The following is a 25950-nucleotide window of genomic DNA, read 5'->3' as shown; positions in this document are numbered from 1 at the left end:
CCATTGAAAGCAGGTGACTGTGGGTGACTTGGACAGTTTGTGGGACCACTGTCAGTGGGACTAGGCCCAAGGCCTTTTTAAAATCCAAAGTCTCTTAATTATGGGCTCTTCTAAACAAAAAAAACAAAAAAAACCAAACAGGTTATATGGTTTTTATTCAAAAAATACAAAAGAGGGGTATGGGACTAGTAAGAGTAAAAATATAATCCAATATCCAGCAGTTTAAATCACTTCCAATAGCTCAATGTCCAACATTTGGAACTCATTTTATAGTCTAGCTCCAAAAGGCTTGGGCTGTTTTATTGCTCCAACTCTGCCACAAGCAATGCACATGACCACAGCTTCTGTGTGCTGACCTTATTTGTCTCCATGAAGTATAATTTCATTTGCTTCAATGATGCTGATCTCTTGCTAATTACAGCTGATTTTTCAGCCCCAGCTGAACAGCTCCATTGTCCCTGTTGTATTAGTCAGCCTTTTCTAAAGGAATTTAATTGATAGAATGAATACAAACACACACGCACACACACACACACACACACACACGGATGCAGGGATGGGGAGTGATCCGCTACACTGGCTTAAAGAATGTGGTCCAGGTAATGCAATAGTGGCTGTCTCACTCGCAATGGAAAGTCTAGGAAGATATCTGATAGTTGCTCATTTCACGAGTCTGGATGTCTCAGCAGTCTCATGTCTGGGGTGATGGGGGGAATTCCTGGTCAGCTGCTGATCTTCAGTCTGTTTTGGAGTCATGGAAAATACAGACTTAACAAGAGCTCTAGCACCGGGAAAGATGAACTTTAAGGTGAGAATGAGGATAAGCAGGAAAAGGCCAAGTTCTCTTCTTCTAAGTCCTTTTACTTGGGCTGTCACCAGAAGGTACGGCCCACATTTAGAGTGGATCTGTGGTCTTCATATAATATGATTAACACATTTCTCTTAGGAGGGCCTACCATCTTAAATTTTAGTCCAGATATAGTCAAGCTGACAACCAGGGTTAGCCGTCTTACCCCAGAAGCTAAGGTTTCACTTCAGTGGTGCTGGTCTCTGGTTAATCACAATTGAGTCTTCAGTCCCAGCTGTCCAGTAACCACAGATTGTTAATTTTTGAATCAATTAATTTGAATTTTGAGAGGGATTCCCTTTTACTTCTTCTTGATATATCAATAATATTAATATTATTAATTCGAAATATCACAGAAACATCATAGAGATCTTTGCCTCCCCTGGGAACCTCACAAGCCAGGTCTTCATTGTGAGCATTTCTCTCAGCATTTTATCCTCCAAGCTCCCACAGAATGTTCTATTAAGCTTGAAGTCCTAATGGCTTTCTCAGCTCTAACTTTGAAATGCTTCCACAATCTTCCCCCTCAAACACAACATGATGACATTGATCGCAGCAACACTCCATTCTGAGTCACAATTTCTGTTCTAGGTTGCGTTTCTGCTGCTGTGATTAAAAACAAACTCTTCAGACTGTTTGCTGGCTCACTAACTGGCTTAGTTCAGTGAGCTTTCTTAAACAGTCCAGTATATCTGCCTAGAGATGGTACTGCCCAAAATGAGATGAATTGTGCTCCATCGTTTAGCAATCAAGAAAAGACTCCAGACATGTCCACAAGCCCATCTGATGTGGGCAGCTCTTCAGATGTGGCTCTCTCTTCCAGGGATTTAAGGTCGTGTGCAGTGTGCAGCAGGGTGCTTGCGGTAGCTTTCTACCATTTAACAGCATATTTGCTTTTCACATCAAAAAATTTAAATCCGAACACATTTCCTCATTTAATTTATTATGAGCTTTTTGACCAGTTAAGAATCAAATAATCCTGACTTGTTATTTTGACTTGAATATTTTAATAGAGTAGAAGAATTCTCTGTTATTGTTTCTTTCAGGATTTCAAGTCATATCCACAAATGGGAAAATAATAACCCAGTTTACTTTTGGAAGAATGAGTGTGTGTTTCTAAGAAAAATTTTGATAATGCCATCTTTTTAAAAGTAAATTTGTCATTTTCCCCAAAGGGATACCCTCTAAATTTTGTTTTGCCTTTTATGTTTCATTTTTGTCTTGCTTTCCTTGGTTTAAACCTCCGCCTGAACTATGTTTTTCTTACACACACAGAAACTAGGTCTCAGAATTTTCAGAAATCTTATTCTCCTCTACCCTCCACACAGATTTTTTGAGAAGTATCTCTTTAAATAAATCTTGCTGAGAGTAGAACGCCACATTCCCTTTGCTGTGGAACCTATGTTCTTGACCTACAACTTGGTTTCAGAAGTTGTTTCAAAGACAATGCATTTCTCTATTCCCTTTCCTTAAAACCCTAAGTGTTATTTCCTTTCCTATTCATGTTTGCAAAGTTTTGTAGCCAAAGATAAAGGTGAAAAGGGTGCATGGCAACACTCTTTGTAGCTAAAGATATAACTTCATTGTCTCTGGAGCAGACTTTAGTCCCTTTCGTGCTTAGCTCAAGAAGACAAATGACAATGCCACCTTCCCATCCTCATGGAGAATGTTCATGCTTTTGAATACTGTGGTATGACCTTGGAGAAACTCTCTCCATTCATCACACAGGCTTCCTTTGCATTTGGAAGGAGGGACAGTCATTGTGCTCTAATGCGGCCAGGCTGCACCCACCATGTCAGGAACTTTCCTACAGTGATTGCCCAATATGGATGAATAATCATCTTCATTTACTTCCAATCTGCATTATTCGACTGCTGTACCTAATGCCAATCATTCACCGGCTCAAGTCATCAGCCTTAGTCCATTTCTGTGGCCTCAGAGATAGTCACAGACAGGCACACGACCTAAGCCAAGTCAACATGAATAATTTCAGGAACTTTTATTAGAACTGATGAAAAAGAAGCACTTTAACCATTAGAGTATCTAAGGTGAGAACAATATCCCAGAGCTGCTGGGAGACTGTTAAAAAGACTGGCAACTGAAGGAAACAAGAAGACAGAGAAAAGACACACTGAAAGAGAAGATCAAAAATGGAGTGAAATGCAGAATAGAGGGAACCAATCACAGACAAGATACTAACTTGCTCTGTTGCCCATTAGTGAACTTTCTGCTACTGTGATGAATACCAGAGACAAGCAACTTGAAAAGAGGAATTATTTTTTCCCTCATGGTTTCAGGAATTTCAGTCCATGATTGGTTGGCCTTCTTCCCTTTGGTACTGTGGCAGTGGAATACATCATAGTAAAACCACAGATAAAAACATTATCATGGTTGTCAACAAGCCAAAAGAAAGAGAAGAAGGAAAAGGATCCCCACATCTTCTTTGAGACCCAATGGTCAAAACCCTTCCCTAAAGTCCCATTGCCTAGAGACTCTACTGCCTCCAAACAGTACCACAGAGTAGAGCAAAGCTATAAACATATGGAACTTTGGGGAATGCTCAATACTCAAACTGCACCACTGCTTAATCATTGCCAGGTATGTCTTGGGACAGGTACATGTTATACCCTTCAGTACTCTGAACTTTTCAAGAGAAACATACATCATCAATCAGAATTCAGAGACTTTCTCAGTGAAGGTTTCTTATTTGAACCACAGAGTAGTCAGACAATGATTCAATGATCAATTTTTTTTTTTTTTTTTGGTTTTTCGAGACAGGGTTTCTCTGTGGTTTTGGAGCCTGTCCTGGAACTAGCTCTTGTGGACCAGGCTGGTCTCGAACTCACAGAGATCCGCCTGCCTCTGCCTCCCGAGTGCTGGGATTAAAGGCGTGTGCCACCACCACCCGGCTCAATGATCAATTTTTAAATATACCCTGGGATGGTATACAACTAACTACATTTTAGACACAGAAGAATGGAATTAATTCATGACACACAATACAAGTCTACAAGCATTCATACTTAATTTTCTCAGAGATGATCTTTACTTAGAAAAGTCTAGTCTTTTCTCTGGTGTTTAAAGACTTCAACATTTTCACATCTAAAACATTTTTATTCCTCCTTCTATTATATAAATTTTATTTTTACACCCCAAAAGCTACCACCTATCCACTTATCCCCACAGACTGTGTAAGGGCAAGCCTGAGCTTAACTTTCCCCACAAAGAGCTCTCTGAAGTTCCTATCTCAGTCTGCTCACTGGAACGTAGATGGCTGTCCTAAATTATTTTCTTATATTGTGTACCTTAACACTATTTAATTTTATAGCGTCTAACTTCCTTGGTGTTTCTTACACATATACTCTTATTTCAAACTCTGTTGTCAGTGTTTATATTAGGTTCATATCCAAACTATTTCAAAAATCCCTCACAAGCTTTTTCTTCTCACCAATTCTTCAGAGCTCTATCAAGATCATCATTCGAAAATGCAGATCTTGATATAAGTTCTCTTTCCAAGGAAAGTCTGAGCCAGAGCTGGGATTCAAACTGAGTCTGCTGTTATAACCCCCATCTTCTCCTGTGGACAGTGCTTCATATCTTGAATACATCTATGTGACAGTTAAACTGATTATCAGCTTTATAAGATTTTAGAAGCACCATGGGAACAAAGTCCATTGGCACATCTTTAAGGGATTATCTAGATTAGGTTAATTTATATGTTAAAACAGTCTAAACATAGTCAGTACCATTCCAAAGGCCAGGGTTCTAGAGGGACTTAAAAGGAGAAAAAAAGAAAAGAAAAGAGTATATGTGTCTGGCGGGAGCAGCGGGCCTTTAATCCCAACACTTGAGAGACAGAGGCAGAAGGATTTCTGAGCTTGAGGTCAGCCTGGTCTACAGAGTGAGCTACAGAACAGGCAGGGCTACACAGAGAAATTTTGTCTTGAACAAAAAGTAAATAACAACAAAAAAAACAGAGAGTGAAATGAAGGTGGAGAAGGAGGTGGAGGAGAAGGAGGAGAAGGAGGAGAAGAAGGAGGAGGAGGAGGAGGAGGAGGAAGAGGAGGAGAAGAAGAAGAAGAAGAAGAAGAAGAAGAAGAAGAAGAAGAAGAAGAAGAAGAAGAAGAAGAAGAAGAAGAAGAAGAAGAAGAAGAAGAAGAAGAGTATATAAGCATTTATATCTCTGTTTCTTGGGTGCAGATACAATAAGAACTGCTTCAAGCTCTGCCACATTCCCTTCCCTACCATGATCTACTGTGTCCTCAAGTTATATGAAACAACAAACCTGTTCTCCCTTAAGTTGTTTTGGTTGGGCATTTCACATCAAGGGCTTTTTAACTTATATTTTGGGGCAGAATTTGGTTTAAAGCATAAGAAAAATTTACACACAAACAGAAAACACAAAGTACAACAAAATTTGTGGTTGTTAATAGAACAAACATCTCAGTGCCATGGCAGTGAGCTTCTTCATGAGCTGCACCTCCACAGGACAGTACTTGCAAATCACAGATGAGAAGACTGGGGTCAACCAACATTCCCGCCCTGTTCTTCCACCATCATCCTCATCCTGTGGTTTAGTGCCCTCTCCCTAATCTCTTTGCTTCACTGAAGATCATGTATAAACTATTATTTTAGAAAGTTTGTATCACATATTCAAGAAAAAGTGGTAACTAATTTCAAACTAAAAGGGCAAATTGTGAACTTTTATATATTTTGGAAGATTATTTTGGCACACATAAAATTTCCCTGTGGTCTAGACTTTATCATTTTTTTCTCCTAACAAATCTTACAGTTGGATCCTCATGTTATGCAAAGATGGGGAGAGATCACAAAATTCTATTAAACCAGAAGCAAACTTTATTCCAGGAAAAGAAAAAAATCTCCATGGGGCACAAATAGCTTATCAGCTATAGCTGTGACCACAGCCAGAGATCGGACTTCTGTAGTTGTGGCAATGGGCTTTCCCCAAACTCTCCTTATTATATCAAAAAGCAATCATTAGGCATGAACTCTACACTCCCCTGATACTGCCAGTTTTGTGTAGAAGGAAGGGTATAGGACAATTCACAACCAAAAAGTCAGGTATATCCCATCATTTAAAAGTTAACTCAGCTTATGTCATTTGCTAATCATGAATGGCCAAAGGATTATCTAAAGGCTGACCCTCAGTTTGCAGAGGGCTGCTTTAGCCTTGCACAGAGCTAAGTAACCCACTTGTAAACAAAGGTTTCTGTCCTACCCAGTCCTGTAGCCATCCAGTCCCAAAGAAACACACAAAGGCTTATTAATTATAAATTGTTTGGTTTATTGGCTCAGGCTTATTATTAACTAACTCTTACAACTTAAATTAACCCATAATTCCTGTCTATGTTAGGTATGTGACTTGGAACCTTTTCTCAGTGCAGCTTTTTTATCTTGATTCCTCTATATCTGGGTGGAGACTTCAGACAGAGACTTTCCTCTTCCTGGAATTCTCTTAGACTGGTTACCCCGCCTAAACTTCCTGCCTAACTTTTGGCAAATCAGTGTTCTATTAAACCGATATGAATGACAAGTCTTTCAGTGTACAAGAATATTTCCCACAGCACCCACTGTACATAGTTAATCCTTAAGCTGCTGGAAAAGCTGCCAACAGTCTGTTCTCATTCTCCTAGGCTTACAACTTTATATTTCTTTATTTCTCCATTCCTATTTCTGGAACCTACATTTCTATATTCTTATTCTTGGCCGCTTCACCTATGATATTGCATTTGTCCATGGTTACCTACTCATTTATGATTGGCAAATTTCAACTCCATTTATATATTCCTTTTGGACAAACAGTCCTGTAAAACAATAGGATTTGTTGGCGGATCTTATTTGAACTTTTCATTGAATAACTGTACTTATGTTCATGGATTCACAGACATTTACCAAAACTCAACTAATTGAATTAAGCAGATTGTATTCCATTGCATAAATTTTATAATTGTCTCTGTAGCTATCCATAAACTTGAAAGGAAGTTTGAAGGTATGTGTTTCCCATGCTATCTTCTCTATAAGACTCATTTTATAGGCAGATATGTTTTGTTATTAAGATTGTATCTCTCTTCAATGAGGGGTGATAATGAGTCAAAGGACAAGATACTAATTCTGAAAGGCTGGCATTTGCATGCTCCAGGAGCCCAGAAAGTAAGGCAAGCACAGGGAAGCAGGAACAGATGAAACAGAAATATGAGGAAAACTCTATTGAGAAGACAGGAACAAAATACAAAAGCAGCCTACCAAGAGAGAAAGCATTGAAAAGGTAAAAGTAAGAAAAATAGTCTTAGGTGTTCAATGCTGCACTGTATGTGTGGTCATAATGGTTCAGCCTGATGTGAATGTCTACATATGCATTTTTGCCTCTCTTACTCCTCCAGAGCCATCCTCATGCAGTTGATGCTTAGATCAGAGAGGACTCCATACTTAGATCCTAGACATGGCCATGACCACAAAGCCACAACTTTCCTAGGAAAAGTTAAATTTCTTGTTCTTAATCTAAGCAAAATTTCATGAAAATACTTTATTCCAAACATGTCCTGAAGAAATGTTTCAAAGTTCTTCCCACCAAAAGAACAAATATTTTAAAATTTCCATCAGAATAATATTTCAGAAATGAAGCAATGAGGGCATGAGGGAATGACATAATAAAAAGATGAGGGGATAGAGGGATGAGGGAATGAAGGGATGAAGAGATGAAGGGATGAGGGGGATAGGGGGATGGGGATGAGATGATGAAGGGATAAACAAATGAAGGGATGAAGGGATGGGGGATGAGGGGATGAGGAGATTAGAATATGAGGTATTGGTAGAGTGCTTGTCTTTAAATCCTAAAGACCTGGATGATTCCCAGAACCCAAGCAAATATGTAAAGAATGATAGTGCACATTGAGACTGTAGACTTGGTCAGGTGGTGGTGGTGCATGCCTTTAATCCTAGCACTCGGGAGGCAGAGGCAGGCGGATCTCTGTGAGTCCCAGGTCATCCTGGTCTACAAAAACTAGTTTCAGGACAGCCAGAGATACACAGAGAAATTCTGTCGAGAGAGAGAGAGAGAGAGAGAGAGAGAGAGAGAGAGAGAGAGAGAGAGAGAGAATGTAAAATTGGATGGATCTCTGAAGCTTGTTGACCAGCCAGTCTAACTTGATTGGTGAAACCATCATCAAAAAGAGACGTGTCTCTAAAGAGGAGAACAGTTACTACAAAATTGTCCTCTGGCCTCAATGTGCACATTCACTATACTAACTAGTTTTATGTCACCTTGACAGAAGCTAAAGTTTTTTTTAAAAGGGACCCTCAGTTAAAAAAGTGTCCCCAGCAAACTAGTCTGTGGCAATATTTTATTTGTTACTCCTGGTTGTGCTGTTATTGTTTTGTTTTGTTTTTGATTGATGATTGATATGGAGGGGCCTAGCTCACTATGGGCAGTGTCATTCCTGGGATGGTGGTCCTACATGCTATAAAAACACAGGCTGAGAAAGTGATGGGTCAACAGCATTTCTCTATGTCCCATGCATCAGCTCCAGCCTCTGGGATTTTGCCCTGTTTGAGTTCCTGCCCTGACTTCCCTAAGTGGTGTGTCATGCTATAGAATTGAGGGCTAAATAAACCTTGGTCACTATAAGATGCTTTTGGTCATGGTGTTTTCTCACAAGAGAAACCCTAACTAAGATGCTAACACATACATGAACACATATATGTGTACATATACATACATACACAAAAAAACTTTCGAGACCCTAAGATACTCCAAAAGTGCATATACAGAATAAATGGGACTCTATGAGTTTAAAACAAATGAGAACACAAAGCTGGGTATTTATGAAAGGAAGAGGATCTGAGAGGAGTTGTGGGAAGGTGTAAATATGACTAAAGTATAATGTAGGAAATTCTCAAAGAGAAAAATTTAAAAATTATTTTCAAGGAAAACACAAATGTATAGAAAGGGGAAAAAACATTCCAATATTAGTTTTCCTTTCAGACTTGACTAATAGTGTGAGTAATTCATCTTCTCTCCTGTGCTATTGGATGAAAGATTGGAGCACATCCACCCTTCCCCATTTACCAACATTAGCCGTGACATCCCTGGAACAGAGGTTTAGGTGGTGAGGTAATCTACAGTTTAGCTATTTGCTTCAGACTTGAGTCTGTGGTGTCAGTAACTTCCAAATGAGAAGCAGCTATGGGAGAGCTGGGAGTTCCAGTAGCTTTTACACAACTTCTGAGAAACTTCCTGTCAACGCATCTATACCAAACTTTAGGAGGTGATGAATTGGCAGTTCCGCTTGGACCTTTATAATAGCACTAGATACGTCATTGTCCCATATTTTCCATACAATACAGCTCTCAGACTGGGAAATAAAGCACAAACCTGTGGAAGAAAAGAAACCCCTTTACAGTGTTTGCACAGCACAAGGAATCAATAGACTCTCCTTGAATCAAAATTTAAATTAATTCATTTTTAAGTGCTACCAAAATCAAACCAGAAAGAAATCCAAGCTATAATTTCAATTTTTTTTAAACCAACAAAAAGAACATTTCAGAAAGAGGCTTGTTACTAATTATATTTTGCTGACATATGCCAATTATATTCAGCGATATTGTTCTCAGCCTGCTAGGTCACACACCAGTTTGTGAGAACAATGACGCTGAATTAATAATTGAAATGAAAGCTTTCAAGATCTCTTACTCAATTAGATACTGACAAATTTACCTGTAAAGTGTAAAGTCATAAAAAGTTTATAACATTTAAATAGTTACATAGAGCACATATATATATATATATATATATATACATTCACACAGTTAAGCCTCTCTCTTTCCTTTTTACATTTTATATTGCTTCTTTCAAATTTTTAAGTGACTTAGTTGTGTACATTTTTAGCCACTTCATCACCTAATACCTGTATTCAGTCATCTTCAGAAGCCATTTCAAACTAATGGAGAAAAATGCAATTCACCCACTGAATGACCTTCCAGGGAAGCCCAGTTGTCTTATGATTATAGACACATAATTTAGCCTGCAGAAATCCCATGATGATAGACTGAATAAAGCAAGAGTTATCACAAAGACTGAAATTAAGCAAAAGATCAATGTTTTCAGACATTCATTCATTACTTTCATTACAGAAAAAAATGGGAGTATTCCTTTACAGCCACTGCCTAGGCAGAAAAGTAGAGGTACTGAGATAGGGCTGCATGCTAAAATGTCCTGTGCTTATGGAAATAAGTTCCTGGAATCTGCCTGGACTATATACTGACAGTTCTCTTTCAGCCAGCAATTTTGAAAGTGTAAACACATGAAAGGAAAAACTACTAAAGATTTTGCCACTGTGTATAGGTTTTTGGTCAACTTCCATCATGACTAAAATATATTTTGTTCATATATATATATATATATATATATATATATATATATATATATATATAAATGGTAAACTTGGAAACAACAAAATTCAGGTCTGTAAGTTAGAGACAGCAAAGCTGTATCCAGTCTAGTCAGAAGAAGCTGTAAGATTCATTCAGAAAAGATTGTGGTCATATTCTGGAATTCAGATTATATTTCAACTTGGGTTTGGATTAAAACAAGCCTAGATTCTATGATTCCCTTGATTTCTGCCTTTCAAGGTATTGGTCTTTTAGCACTATCAAATTCAGCCACATTTCAGAAATTTTTTCATGTTTAAAGGTGTTTCAAGTAAGAATTGTGTGAATAATATTACATATGAAGTCTTCTGGGTAGAGGGAGATGTCCTCATGGAATAATTGATCTATTCAGTGGAAATCCAGGAACGAAATGCTGCTTTCCTTTAAAAGCAGCTTTTCTACAAACTTTCCTGTCTCCTGAGCCCTTCTAGGTTTTCCTTGATACGTCCTGCTTTTAGAACTAGGTCAAGCATCAAGGCCATCTGAGATTTCTCTTCCACATCACTTCTTTAATACCAATTTCACCCCCAGGTAAGACGTCAAGTAGGACATTTACGCCAGTTGTGGTTACTCTATACCTTATCTCATTTGCTCCGTCTTTCTTTGCATCCTGGTTAACTGGAAGATGTTATAGAGTCTTTATGTGACTTTGCATTGTTACCTCGGCTTTCAAGTCTTTAGAAAAATCTCTCAATTGTGCCAGAACATCATTGCTCCAGTAGCACTTCCTCCTCTTGGCTTGGTGAGGCCCGGAGGTGTGGCCCTGCCTCTGAACAGTGTCTTTGCCTTTCTCTCCCTCGGTCATCTGAAGCTGGCTTCCATGCTGCAGCATCATTCATCCTCCCTGGCCCTTTCCTCTTCACCACCTCCCTCTTCCTCTTACATGCACATACACACACACACACACACGCACAGAGAGGAAAATCTATATGTGTCAGACATTCAGCAAGGGAAAGACAAAGGCACTGAGTTAATTACCCATCATTTACTGCCGCTGAGAAGAGCAGATGGCAGCAGACGATATGTAAATGGCAAGGGGCAGTGAATTATTCGATTTTTTTAGATTAATCGTCGATGACAAAGGAAGTGATTACAGGCTGTGACATTTATACAAATGTATAAAGTACATCACACTAAAAAAATAGAGCTTAATATTATTATGAGGGTGTCAGGCATATGAACACTATTGTCACAATACAAAGCAACAAATTTACAATAACCTAAGTAACCAACCTCTTTCTACCTAAAAAGTTTATGGAGCCACAGTCTCTAGAGGAAAAAAAGATGAACCCCAGGCTGAATATCATGAAATAGTTCTCTAAAACTGACCAGATCAAATGAAGTAAATATGTATACGGACTGTTCCATGAAGGGGCACAGTGCACATTGGAGCATGAAAGAAACCAGGATTTGTTCTCAACAGATCGGGTGCTGCATCAGTGAGGTGACTGTAAAACAAAAAAGGTGCTAATAAAACGCAGTCCAGGAATAGAAATTAAAATAAAATGCAGTGTTTCACAATGAAGCCCATTAAGGGTGTGGAAGGAAAAAAATATCCAAAGGGAAAAGATAAAATGGTTTCATTCCTATTATATAGAAATACCGCTGCCGTGTCAGGCATGCACAGACAATCTCCCACTCATTTTCAAGGACAAAGTGAAGAAATTTCTGGTCAAGCTTCCTTTCTGAACACAGACGAGTTCACACACACACACACACACACACACACACACACACACACACGAAACTGCATCCCTTTGCAGGAAGGGAGCATGGTAGCCTGTTATTTTCAGTTGCTTCGATAATTAATTGGTACATGAGAAAATCAGATGCTTTCCTTGGCAGATTAGAGAATTTGCCCCATCATCAAAATGTTTTCCATCACCCTGTTATTAAATCTATATGGTGTTAATATTATTATAAAGACAGAGCCACAGAGCCACATTTGTTCTCTGAAAGCATTCCAGCCACTGCAGTCCCCGAGGCTGCCCTGTGGGAAGAGAGCTCATCTCCAAATATTAAAATCCAGAAAGAGGGGAAGCTTAGGGCACATCTATTTATACACTTCAGAAACACTTTCAAAACAGTCAAAGCAAAACACTACCAAAATTAATGCTGAGTATCCCACCATTATACATTCTTTGTTGACAATGGACTACCATTGTCAACAAAGAATAGGGCAGGGTAGGGCAGGAGGACAGGGCAGGAGCTGGGGTGGGGGAGGGGCACCGTAAGTCAGCAGCCCCCACAGCGGCGGTGGTAACACTAGATAGAGCATTTAAGTCTGGCAGTCCATTTTGAATGAACATGGGTTCAGGAATAAAGTGCAGGCAGAACCAATCTGCCCTGAAGAAAAGCACAGCATAAAATATTGCACAAAGAAATGAGAATTTCCAAGGGCGGCTTTAACAGCAAACCACGCTGGCAGGTGCACAGAAGAAACCATTAGCATTGTGTGCTCCTTGTAGAAAATATTAGTGGTTTTGCTGTTTTGTTTAGTCATAAAAACAATATTCACAGATGCAAATAACGCTGATTTATGTCTTGGCATAAATATGAGGGGGGACTATCATGAGGAAATAAATAGGACTCCTTTTAAAATATTTACCTGTAGATGCATGTTGCTGGAATTATAGATGAGTGTACTTGCAACTGAGTTATTCTCACCTTTAATCAAAATTGAGTTCAGGACAAAATCACATTACTCTTACTCAGCATTTTGCGTGGTTAGAAATGTAATCATCTCTACACAAAAAATAATAAATAAAATATTGATGAAGATTAGTTATTGCCTGTACTCTACGACAAAAAAAGGGAGGATTGTTTTAGTGGAGGATGCTGTGTGGAACAGCTCCATGGATTTGTCCCTGTATACACTTGCGCTGTGCTCTAAAGGTTCAATGCTTTGTCTCTGGTCTTAGGAACGTTGGTTACATTATAAACCAAACAAAGTAATATCCACTGAATGAGAATCGAGGGATGTTCCAGAGAATTTTCACTTAAGAATTTAGGTGAATCCATGAATCCATGTAAAATTTACAACAGAAAAATAGCAGCTCCTTTAAAGGAGCTGAAGTCGCTTGTTATTGCTGACCCGTAATTAAGAAATCCACAACCTGTGCCCCAACTTTTCCTTTAATAAATCTATATCAAACAAAGTATTTACTTATTTAAAAATACTTCATAGTCATTCACATATTTTGGATTGAATATTCTTTGGGTGTGACTATCTTCCTCAGTTATTGCAAAAGACAAATAGAAGTATAGAGATGATTGTTCAGATTCCATGTGAATACCCATGCTGCAACTCTTCAGAAAATGCAGTATTTCTGAATGGCTTTATAAAAAAAAATAATAATAAAGGTGATGCTTCAGATAAATTATAGAAAATTTTATTTGCTTCATAATAGATTATAGTATGGACTGGTGCTTTAATAAATGAGGATTTTGCTTATTGACATTATTGACTCTATGTGATTATGTAGCAAAAATTTTGAAAGAGCAAAGTATTATATATTAAAAAACATTTGTGTTTTTTAAGGTATGGATTATAAACACAAAATATATTAGTATATGATGATTATACATTTGTATGCATAGTCTAGTAATTAATGAGTGACTTATTCGGAATAGTATTTTGTAATTTGTATTATATACAAGGATATTCACTAGGAAATACTTTTGTAAAAATATAAGAATTTATAATGAAGCCAGTGTCTATAATAATATCTAGAGTTTGTTTTGAAGGAATCAGTTTAGAAATTTAGGTACATATATCTTAGGAAATATGGATAAATTAAAAAATGATTTATCTGAGCAGAATATTGTTGGTACCACTGAGTTAGATCTGTAATAAATGAAACAAAAATCTTTAACTACATATATGAAGAGGATTAAAATCTGAAAAAGCTTTCTGCTCATAGAATGGAATGAGCATTTCAAAGCCCCCTGAAGAAATCAGATAATATAAAGCATTCCTTAAAATCGAAAGACAAAGATCTAGATTCTAGAGGCAATTTATGTTCTTTTTAAATTTTTTCTTTACTCCAGTGGGTATATTGTAAGCCTCTGAAATCTGAAATAGAACTACAAACCTAGCCTAGCACGAAGAAGTATATATTTCATTTTAGCTTATTCTAGTGCCTTTGTGCTCCACCTTTTGAAACAGTATCATTTGTTTTTGTAAAATATCTTAGAAACGTTTTTGCATTGTGCATGCACACAAACATATATTCGGTATATTAAATATTTAGCTGCATTTTATATACATAATACATTTGCTTATAATAACACTCAGCTAAACTCCAACACCAAAGCGAGAAAGCATCCAAAAGAGAATACATGCAATCACTCCCTTTCTTTTTTGAAATATATCTGATTGAGGTAATATTAATAGTACTTTAAAGCACAGATTATCTCCAATTTGCCTACTTTCTTATTTATAGACAGAAAAATACAGTTTTTCTTTTCAGAAGAACATCAATTCAAAGACTTATAAAATTCTGTCTTGTGAGAGTGGATCTTACATTTCATCTTAGGATTCTTCTTCCCCGTTCAACTCCACTGACTCCATTTTTATCAGTTCTATTTTTAAGTATAATGCAGAATTTACTATAGCAACCTAAATCCAGATCATTTTCTCTCCCTTTCTTGATCTAAATCAAGCACATACAGCCCTCTGTTGGAAGGTCTTCAGATTGCATTGTGTTGCCTTTATTTGAGGCAAAGAACATGCTTGGAATGCTATTGTTTTTTTAATTTTTATGCTCACAATTTTTATGACAAGAAGGTATAGAATACCAGGTTACGTGTAGCTTCACGACACAGCAGACAATATTTTGTGCCAAAGACAATAAACTACATTAACACATGGTACCTTTGCTCCAGTGACTATAATCTGTGCATTAGTTGGAGGAACGATGATAAACTGGCAATTCTGTTCCACTACATTCTGTAGGCAGTAAAACACTTGGGTACTGTTTACACAGAAAGGAATTAATACAGGCTTCCTTTCATTTAGCCTGTAAGAGAAATCCAGAGATGAGAAATACATTCATCTGACAAGTAATCATTTAAATGGGTCTAGGAGCTTTTAAAGTGTTAAAATATTTATATATTCATTTGCAACCACAATATTTTCCCACATTTAAAAAAAAAGGAGTAACCCAAAGAGAAGATTCCTTAACTTTTGAGGGTGATTCTAAAAAAATATGAGGCTCTTTAGCACATTTTTAATATCAAGTTGAGCAGAAAGACTGTTGGCATACGAGGGTGCCACCTTTCTTGGATGGTTCTGTCTTCCCATATGCTACAAACATCACCCAGGTCTCCTGCAGGTTTCCTCCTTGTATCCTATCTCCTGCTGGGTTTTAACAGGAGCAGGTTTCCTAACACTTCCCACTATACTTATGTCTGTCCAGTCTAAGTAGCAGCCTCATGCTCTTGGAGAATTGTCTTTAGCAGCCGAACACAGCCCACGATCACAAACACCATGCACTGAAGCTTATCTTTGAAAAGTCATTGTTGCTGTGCATGGAAATAAAACCGCTTTTGTGGCATCTTAACTCACATCGATTAACTAGGTTTTCAACGCATTTTTGTCATGAAAATATCCTTTTAGTCAGTGCATGTGGTAGACTGTCAGATGCAAAAACTTACAGATGCAATTTTCAATCATATAAAATGCACATCAAAAAATTCATAACTTGTAGCAAATGTTAATGACTTATCTACCAATGGGGAAAGCTGGGTAAAAATGTGTGTGCAAGCCAGCATGGCTTCTCTAAAGAACCTTTAGCTTATAAGATATAGATAAAAAGTCCAGCTAATTCACTTTACAGAGGGGGTAGGGGTTGCCAGCTCCAGGCCAGGGGCATTAGGTCTATTTTTAAAAAGACTCAATTATTCCACATTATATAAGACGATATTAGAAAGTGGATCTTGGAAACCTTCTCTACATGAAAGGAAATGCTGATCTTCTTACCCCTAAGCCAAACCAGCTTTGCATTAGTTCTTATTCCAGCGCACCGAGTGTCTAGAAACACAGTTGAAGATTGTCAGAATATGAATCATGGCAGTTTGAGGGAATGAAAGAAACTTAGACCAGAGGGACAGAACAAACAGCCATGAAAGCAGCAATAGCTGGCAATTCAAAATGAGAAGGGAACTCTCATTTAAGGGCAAAACAAGCCCACCTTTACCTTCTCACTTCTCTCCTCTCCTCTCCTCTCCTCTCCTCTCCTTTCCTCTCCTCTCCTCTCCTCCCCTCTCCTCTCTTCTTTTCCGTGTTTCACCTCCCCTCCCCCACTTCCATGACAATTTGGAGGAACTCTAGTGTTTATTTGTTTTACGAATTTATCGTTCTGAAAAAGGAGTGAGGAAAAGCAGTCATGGAGAGTAACAGGAAGAAAGATTTGGCATTGGCAATGGCAGACAACACCAACTCAAAGTGTACCATACAATAAAACTGAGTTGGAGGGTCAAAAGTGAAGAGTATTTATAAAGAATCATTCAATGGTGAGTCCATAGGGTTAGACAAGGGATTTAGGAGATAGCTCCACTTTCCTAAACTCTAATTTAGTCACATAATCCTCAAGAATTTTCTTCAATATTTGCAAGACAGAGATTCGGGTTCTATAGAGAATAGAGCAGCTCTAGTCATCAAGGAAAAGGCTTCAGCTGAGATTAAAGCTGAAGTGATTACTGCATATCTGCAAATATTCTGCCAATACATTTTGCCACTAAACGTTTCACATGTTCTGCATCTATTCATTTTACGCTCTTCCTTAACTAATGGAAAAATGAAAATAATTTGGGGCATCTTGATGTGTTTTAAAATCAACAGCATCTCAGAGAGTTGCATAGAGATCTTTTCTCTTATTTGTTTATCTACTTATTTGTTTGTATTCATTATGTATATAGTGTTCTACCTGCATGACAGAAGAGGACACCAGATCTCATTACAGATAGTTGTGAGCCAGCATGTGTTTGTTGAGAATTGAACTCAGGACCTCTGGAAAAATCAGAGCTCTTAACCTCTGAGCCATTGCTCCAGCCCCAGGTGATTTCTCTTTTAGTGAAGATATTTAACCTGTTTGGAGCTATGCGGCCTCAGATCTCTGAATTTAGAACACAAAAATCCGCAGACATGAGTGACTTACTTCAGCGGTTCTGTAGAGTTTGGAACGGCATGACCCTGGCCAGCATTCTGCTCAGGCAGGTGACTGCAGTGGGGAGGAGACTTGATGATCTTGGCCTTGATCAGCTAAACCGATGGGCCTGATGGTAGGTTAGTCCTCTAGAACAGACTCCCCCTTTTCTCCCATGAGTGTCTTATGAATTGGGTATCCTTGGATGCCTTTCCCCCCCAAGAATTTTATGGAAATGTGTTTTCTGTTATCTATATCATAATGTCACCTCAGATAACAACCTCACCTGTAGGGGATTAAGGATGTCATGAAAGAAAACGACATTTCACTGCGTCACACATGAAATTTATTCTGTGTCGCATGGTAAGAATTATTTTCTTCTTTCAGCTAATGCTGAAAAGTAAATACTTGATCATCAGCAACTAAATGAGTCCCCTGTACTTTTCATAGGGTATTTCCAGGTATATGCACCCAGCATCCCCATTAAAATGTGTTGAGAACAACAGCACAGCTGGTCCTTCTATCAGAGCATCTGATATTCTACATGTCTAAGAACAATAAGGCCTGGGTAAGCTCTGGGATTGGCACTATTTTAAATAGGATTCTGAAAATACTAGCTTTAATATTTTCCTTTGTGGAAAATAAAATTACATAGAAATATCCCAGCAACCTCTAAAATATATTTCAGAACTGAAAAATTGGTCTTATGTCTTACAGAAAAGTATTCCATAAATTTGCTTAGGAAATAGCCAAAACCCACTAGCAGAAAGATGTTAACTACTATTATTAGCCTTCAACAGGCCAAACTGAGATTAGACAGTGTGACTAAATTTGATAAAAAATTAGATAAGAGATAAAAGTCCATGTTGAAAAATTTTCCAAAATGATACCCTTAGAAATCCCCTCATGTAATGAACAGTGGGAACTGATAAACCTCAAGATCCAGCAACACCATTCTTGGGCATATATACCCCAAATATGCTTCATTCTACCACAGAGACACTTGCTCAACCATGTTCTTTGCTGTTCTGTTTATAATAGCCAGAAACTGCAAACATCCTAGATGACCCTCAACAGAATTTTGGAAAATGTGGTACATTCACACAATCTAGCATTACTCAACTGTTAAAAGAAAAATGACATCTGAAATGTGCAGGCAAATGGGTGGAACTAGATAGAAATCATCCTAAGTGAGGTAACCCAGATCCAGGTAGAAAGAAATATGATTAGTGCCTTATTCTAGCATCATCAGAGAGCCTCTCTTCTTCAGCATATGAGAGCTAATGGAGAAATCCACGGCAGACATTATGTAGAAAGTGAAAGTCCTTGAAACGCTGAGCCTTAAATGGGACATCTGCATCAAATCCCTCCCTCAGAGTACAGGGAACCCCACAGAAGGGGGCATGGAAAGAATGTGAGAGCCAGAAGAAATGGAGGACTCCAAGAAAACAAGACCCTCTACACTGACATGAGCAAAGCTCATATGAACTCACAGAGACTGACACAGCATGCACAGGGCCCACGTGGATCTATACCATGGCCTCTATGCTCATATTATGGCTTCTAGATTATTGTTCTTACGGAATTCCTAAGTGTGGAAATAAGTGGGTCTCTGACTCTTGTACCTTCTCGTGGGCTCTTTTCCTTGAATTGGTCTCTCTTGTCCAACTTCAGTGTGATAGTTTTTGTTTTCTTTTATTATAACTTATTTAGTTATATTTTTAAAAAAATTGAATGAATCAGCCAATAAGTGTGTGAATGAGAGCGTGAGTGAGTGCATGATTGAGTGAGTGTGTGAGTGAGTGAGTGAGTGTGAGTGAGTGAGTGTGTGAGTGTGTGAGTGAGTGAGTGTGTGAGTGAGTGAGTGTGTGTGTGAGTGAGTATGTGTGTGAGTGAGTGAGTGTGTGAGTGAGTGTGTGAGTGAGTGTGTGAGTGAGTGTGTGAGTGAGTGAGTATGTGTGTGAGTGAGTGAGTGTGTGAGTGAGTGTGTGAGTGAGTGAGTGAGTGTGTGAGTGAGTGTGTGTGTGAGTGAGTGTGTGAGTGAGTGTGTGTGTGAGTGACTGTGTGAGTGAGTGTGTGTGTGAGTGACTGTGTGAGTGAGTGAGTATGTGTGTGAGTGAGTGTGTGAGTGAGTGAGTCTATGAGTGAGTGAGTGTGTGAGTGAGTGTGTGAGTGTGTGTGAGTGAGTGAGTGAGTTTGTGAGTGAGTGAGTGTGTGTGTGAGTGTGTGAGTGTGTGAGTGAGTGTGTGAGTGAGTGAGTGTGTGAGTGAGTGAGTGTGTGAGTGTGTGAGTGAGTGTGTGTGTGAGTGAGTGTGTGAGTGAGTGAGTGTGTGAGTGAGTGAGTGTGTGAGTGTGTGAGTGAGTGAGTGTGTGAGTATGTGTGTGAGTGAGTGTGTGAGTGAGTGAGTCTATGAGTGAGTGAGTGTGTGAGTGAGTGTGTGAGTGAGTGAGTGTGTGAGTGAGTGAGTGTGTGAGTGAGTGTGTGTGAGTGTGTGTGTGAGTGAGTGAGTGTGTGAGTGAGTGAGTGTGTGAGTGTGTGAGTGAGTGTGTGTGTGAGTGAGTGGATGAGTGTGTGAGTGAGTGAGTCAGTGCATGAGTGAGTGTGTGTGAGTGAGTGTGTGAGTGAGTGACTGTGCGAGTGAGTGAGTGTGTGAGTGAGTGTGTAAGTATGTGAGTGTGTGAGTGAGTGTGTGAGTGAGTGAGTGTGTGAGTGTGTGTGAGAGTGAGTGTGTGAGTGTGTGAGTGAGTGAGTGTGTGAGTGTGTGAGTGAGTGAGTGAGTGTGTGTGTGAGTGAGTGTGTGAGTGTGTGAGTGAATATGTGAGTGTGTGAGTGAGTGTGTGAGTGAGTGAGTGTGTGAGTGAGTGAGTGTGTGAGTGAGTGTGTGAGTGAGTGAGTGAGTGTGTGTGTGAGTGAGTGTGTGAGTGAGTGTGTGAGTGAGTGTGTGAGTGAGTGAGTGAGTGTGTGAGTGAGTGAGTGAGTGTGTGAGTGAGTGAGTGAGTGAGTGAGTTAGTGAGTGAGTGAGTGAGTATGTGTGTGAGTGTGTGGGTGAGTGTGTGAGTGTGTGAGTGAGTGTGTGAGTGAGTGAGTGTGTGAGTGAGTGAGTGAGTGAGTGTGTGAGTGTGTGAGTGTGTGAGTGAGTGTGTGAGTGAGTGAGTGTGTGAGTGTGTGAGTGAGTGTGTGTGTGAGTGAGTGTGTGAGTGTGTGAGTGAATGTGTGAGTGTGTGAGTGAGTGTGTGAGTGAGTGAGTGTGTGAGTGAGTGAGTGTGTGAGTGAGTGTGTGTGTGAGTGAGTGTGTGAGTGTGTGAGTGAATGTGTGAGTGTGTGAGTGAGTGTGTGAGTGAGTGAGTGTGTGTGTGAGTGTGTGAGTGAGTGAGTGAGTGAGTGTGTGAGTGAGTGTGTGAGTGAGTGTGTGAGTGAGTGAGTGAGTGAGTGAGTGAGTGAGTGAGTGAGTGAAAATCTGGCCACTAGAGTAAATGTTAACAACTAAGCTGTCACTTTTATCTGCTGGAAGAAGGAAAAACAGATTTCTCCTTTGAAGTAACAATGGGAATACCAACCACTTCAGGACAGGTCTCATGTTCAGGAGTATGACCAACATATAAAGAATGTCACAATTTTGTGTGTGTGCTTTATTTGATTACAGTTTGAAGGTTTTTGGTGAGGCATTTTTATTTAAGGATTCGTGGTTGCTGTCTTATTTTTTGGATAACATTTAAATTTGGGTGGAGATGAAGAAGGAGAGGATTTAAAAGGTCTTAGGGAAGACAAGAGAATATAATTAAATTTTTTAAAGTTAAAAGACTTTTTAAAATAATAAAAATGTTTAAAAAAGAAATTCCCTTATCTAAAATAAGCAAGCAAACCAGAAAGATTTGTTTGTACTATTGTAATCTAAAAAGACAATCAATATGGAAAACTGATTTTCATTGGCAACTAGATAAATCTCAAAAACTAGGAGAAAAAAAGCATGACCCTGTGTTTTCTAACTTTGCTGAATAATCCAAAAGGCCATTGATGTTTACACTTCCTTCTTAGGTCTATAAGCTGTGAGTCCAAACAGTGTAACCGTATTTCAGGAAACACATGGATACCTGAGACGACTCACTGACAGCCACTGCTTCTGCACACCGTAGTAGCACCTGCACTGGCAATGCATGATGGACGCTGAATGTCACATCTGTATTGTTCATGTTGATAGTCCTAGGAGCCTGGATTAATGCTCATCAGAGATGCTGACATGCTAGATGCTACACTTTCCTGCAGAGCTTTATATTTTATGATTGTCTAAGTCATAGACATAGTAAATATATCTTCCCAGTATCCCAAAAGGATATTTCCTTTTCTCTATCGATGAAACCAAAGGCTTAAACTAGAAGAGCACTAATCTTTCTTCCTATAAACTAGCTTTCCCATATTCTCCCTTTCTTTGCTTCCTCTTTCATTCCTTTAGTTTCTCTCAACCATTCTGGCATTTTCTGGATTGTCAAATTGATCTCTGTTAAAATGTTTTGTCGACCACTCCACTTCTGTCTTTAAAACCTTCAGCGATGCAGGTCAAGATCATAATATTCAGCTCGATGGTTCTAAGTTTTGAACAGATGTCAGATAAAATGGAGAATACCCAGATACATTTGAATTTCAGATAAATTTTAAAAATGTTTTAATATTAATATTATCTATGCTATATTTGTAATATACTTTGAGAATTCATTCATTGTTTGTCTTTTACAAATAACTGGCCACTCTAAATTTTTGTTTGCTAAGCTAGCAAGTGCTCCTAATCCTGGCGTCTCTTGCCAGTGAACTCTTCCACCATTGCAGAACGTATCTGACCCTTGGTATTGGTTCTGTCCCCTTCCTGGCATGAGGTCCTTCTTTTACTCTGATAAAACAGCACAGATCTGGAATACCAAGTTCAAATGCACCATCTCCATAAACTCTTGAATACTCCAGAGTCATTTTGTATAGTTTATTATCTTGCCCATTCATATATCCATCAGTCCCCTGCCTGGTGCTTTCCAATTTCATTTATGGCCTGAATAGCCTCTAATTCTTCTGATGCTCAGTTCCCATACAAGGTGCAGAAGATAGGGCTGCTACTCGTTCTGCATATTTACATACTAACCCAGAAAGGACATTTATGTCTTCTAAAAGGAAGCAGAACAGAAAACTGATCTTAGGAAGAATCTACCATACAGAGGTTCACACGTCATTTTTTATATATCTTATAACAGACTAGCAAGATCTTCTCCTTTTGATCAAACAAAGCTCTGATAAATTAAATGATCGGTCTTGGGTTACAGGAGCCTATGCAGCATTTGAATCCAGTACATGCTCCTGCTTCAACACCCCTCCACCATCTCCATTGATGCTGTTGTCAGTTGCTCTTGCTGCAGCTGCTACCACAGGGTTTTTAATGTTGGTTTGGAAGCACCAGGAAATGAAAAATCCAAGCAGGACAGCTAAGGTCAAGTAGGCAACTAAGGAACTTTGTTGGAAGCACAGATTGCAGCTGGGGCGGATGCTGCCACCATGGGAAAAGCGGGAACAGCTGGGGCAGCAGAAGAGAAAAATCCACCGCATGGGGTGATGAAAATTAAGTGGAGCAGGAGCAGAGCTGACTCCACATTTCCTGGTAACTAAATGTTTGTAAGCAAACAGCAGTGCAGAGGCAGCTCTGGCAGAGAGGCTAGTCCCACGCCATCCCTGAGGGACAAAGCCCCTGGCTTCTTGCTGTGGAACCTGGCTGATTGGAGAAAAAAAGTAAAGGAGAGAGGCTGCACGCAAACCCTGGCATAGAGAGCCCAGCAGAAGTCAGGCATTTGTGCAAAGTGACTGCCTGTGGGTCAGTAAATTCTTAAACATTTACCCTAAAGGTCCCTGGATATTTTTTTTCTTTAAATTTTCAGCGTCCGATTGCTCACCACTGTATGAGCTCTGCTGGTTTTTGGCTTCAAGGCCAGCAGGGAGAGATGTGGTGATGCTAGGATGCAAGCAGCTTACCTTACCCTGTGGAAAATACTCCCTCCTAGACAAAGAACTTTTGCCTTCCTAGGCTTTTGGAAGACTCGTCTACTAATAAATTTCATTTCTATCTCCTTGTTGTTTGCAGGCCTCGCAGTCAGCAGGTGCCAGGCAAGAGAAGGACCTGTGCTTGGTCTCTTTTGTATTTGTGAGTTTAAAGCATGGTATCAGTTTAACATATTCTTTGTTGTTAAATGGGAACCACTTGGAAGAACAAACATTCCAGAGAACGTTCTACCTGCCCACTTAAAAGCCTTAGTGGCTAAGAATAAAAGTGAACCATGGTAGTCAGGATAAGCAATGGCCTTCCACGGTAGCCAAGGCGTTATTATAAACTGAGGATCAATAGACATTACAAACCAGTGTTGTTTTTATTTTCAGTTCTAATCTTTGAGAAAAAAGTCAGTCTCCAGATTACCAAAGGATCAGCACACTGGTGACTGCAGACACAAATATAGTTAGTGCATTTGATACCGTCAAACATTCATGAACCTTTGGAAAGTGCCTGAGTCTTCTACCCCGCATGAATATCCAGAAGTAAGCCACTGCCCTGTAGAGTTTCCTGTGTGTTCACAATTATCAAAGTGCTTTGCCAGCTCAGGTACAGGATGCCCTGTTTACGTATGGAACAACTAAAGGCAAACAATTTGTAATCTCTAAAAGTTGATTCACTGATCACTTATTTAGTCAAGACGAGTGGCTAAGGCCGAATTAAACGTGTGGAGGGCTCTTAACCTCACAAGGGATAAAATGTGTAAAATCCCAGCCAGCTAAAAATACCTTTGCAATCAACAAAAGATTGATGCTTTACCAACCCCTGCGTATTATGGCTACAGTATGTATCCTACTAAGCCCCGTTCTATTTATGTAGTATCTGCCATCTATATGCTGTGACCCAGAATATGCTCCTCTCAAATGGTTTTTCTGCCTGTCTGTCACTCTTACCCAAGCTCTGAGTTTTATACTTACCCACAATGGATGTGGTGTATGTGAAAACAGGACAGAAAAGCCCAGCAGTGATAGAACACCAACCTCCTTAAATGAAAATCCACCTTATTACCTGCTTTAGGAGAAAATCAGGTCTCACCAGCATCTCAAGGACACACAGATATTCTGAAATTTGTAAACTTGCTAATAGGTGACAGAAGCTGAATGTCCGTATTGCCTGAAAAGCAGCCTACAGAGAGGAAGCAATGGCTGTGAGCTAGTCATGAAAGAGAGGCTCTTTTTATTTCTGTGAGCATATATCCGGACAGACACATACACACCCTTACACGCACACATTCACATACACAGGCAGACAGACACCTAGAAATATAAGAATGTACTCACATCCACGTGCAAATGCGCTCCCAGACACCCCTGTAATGAGCACAAAGACGCATGCAGGCAGACATCCCTCCCTGCTGGTAGGTGCACACCACTGAGGTCAGGTTGATAGAATATAAGAGGGGGAAGAAATTCATTCATTTGCCTCTCCTAAGTAAAGATGTTATCATAGGTTATAACTATGACAAAAATATGTCTGTAAGGATTGAGGGCACAGGCCTAGAGGAGACTACACTTACTTAATATGCTATCTCCATACACACGAAGAGAGTAAAAGTAGAGCCTTTATGGGAAGATGAAAGGCAGCAGTGTTGTTTACCCTACAGAAGAGCAAGTTAAGAGGTGATCTGGTTACCAGTGAGTACACAAAGGGCATTTTTATGAAGGTGATGGGGATTGATTGCTCTCCATATTGGCAGAGGACCTGACAGGAAAAAATGGGCCTCCGGATAGAGTTCAGGTAAATATAGAGAAAAATGTATTCAACTTCAGCTTCCTAAAGCACAGAAATGGCTGGGAGAGCGGACGGAGAGTGGGTCCCTGGAGCTGTTTAGAAGAAACTAAGCTGTTATCTTCCTGGCATCTAAAAAGGCACCTGCTTCAGAGAACCTGCCTGTAATCACTTATTGCTTGTTCTAGGTTCGAGCAGGAAAACTGAAACTTGAAGGCGAAACAAAAGGCCATGGGGATTATATTGTAATGCCTAGCAAGCCACAGTGTGGTTAGGGCTTAATTAGAAAGACCCTGCACACCCCTGGAGTGGTCCAGAAATAAGCTGAGCTCCACAGGGTTTCTTGCCATGTCAGCTCTGTCCAACACAGCTTGTCACACTCCACTAGAGATCTGCCCTCTGCTAGCATTGCTGTTGTTTTCTTCTTTTTCTTTCACAACGGCTGCCTTCCTGAAGAAGTGCCTCTTCCTGCTTCCTTCTCATCAGCCCAGTTCTGCATGTGTCACAACTCAAGCCCAACCCGCGGAGAGACCTTGCCTGATTTTTGTTCACTATACCGATGATATTATATTAAAAACCATTTAGACTTTGTAGACTTTGCGTGTATATTTCTATACAGGACTTCTCTCTCTGATGCCAAATTCCTACCTCCAGTTGTCCCTGCCGTTTGTGCTTTGCGTTACTCACTGGGAGACATTTAGTA

Source organism: Microtus pennsylvanicus, chromosome 5 (assembly GCF_037038515.1).
Source record: "Microtus pennsylvanicus isolate mMicPen1 chromosome 5, mMicPen1.hap1, whole genome shotgun sequence".
In the NCBI taxonomy this organism is placed as follows: domain Eukaryota; kingdom Metazoa; phylum Chordata; class Mammalia; order Rodentia; family Cricetidae; genus Microtus; species Microtus pennsylvanicus.
Note: the sequence above shows the minus strand (reverse complement) of the source record.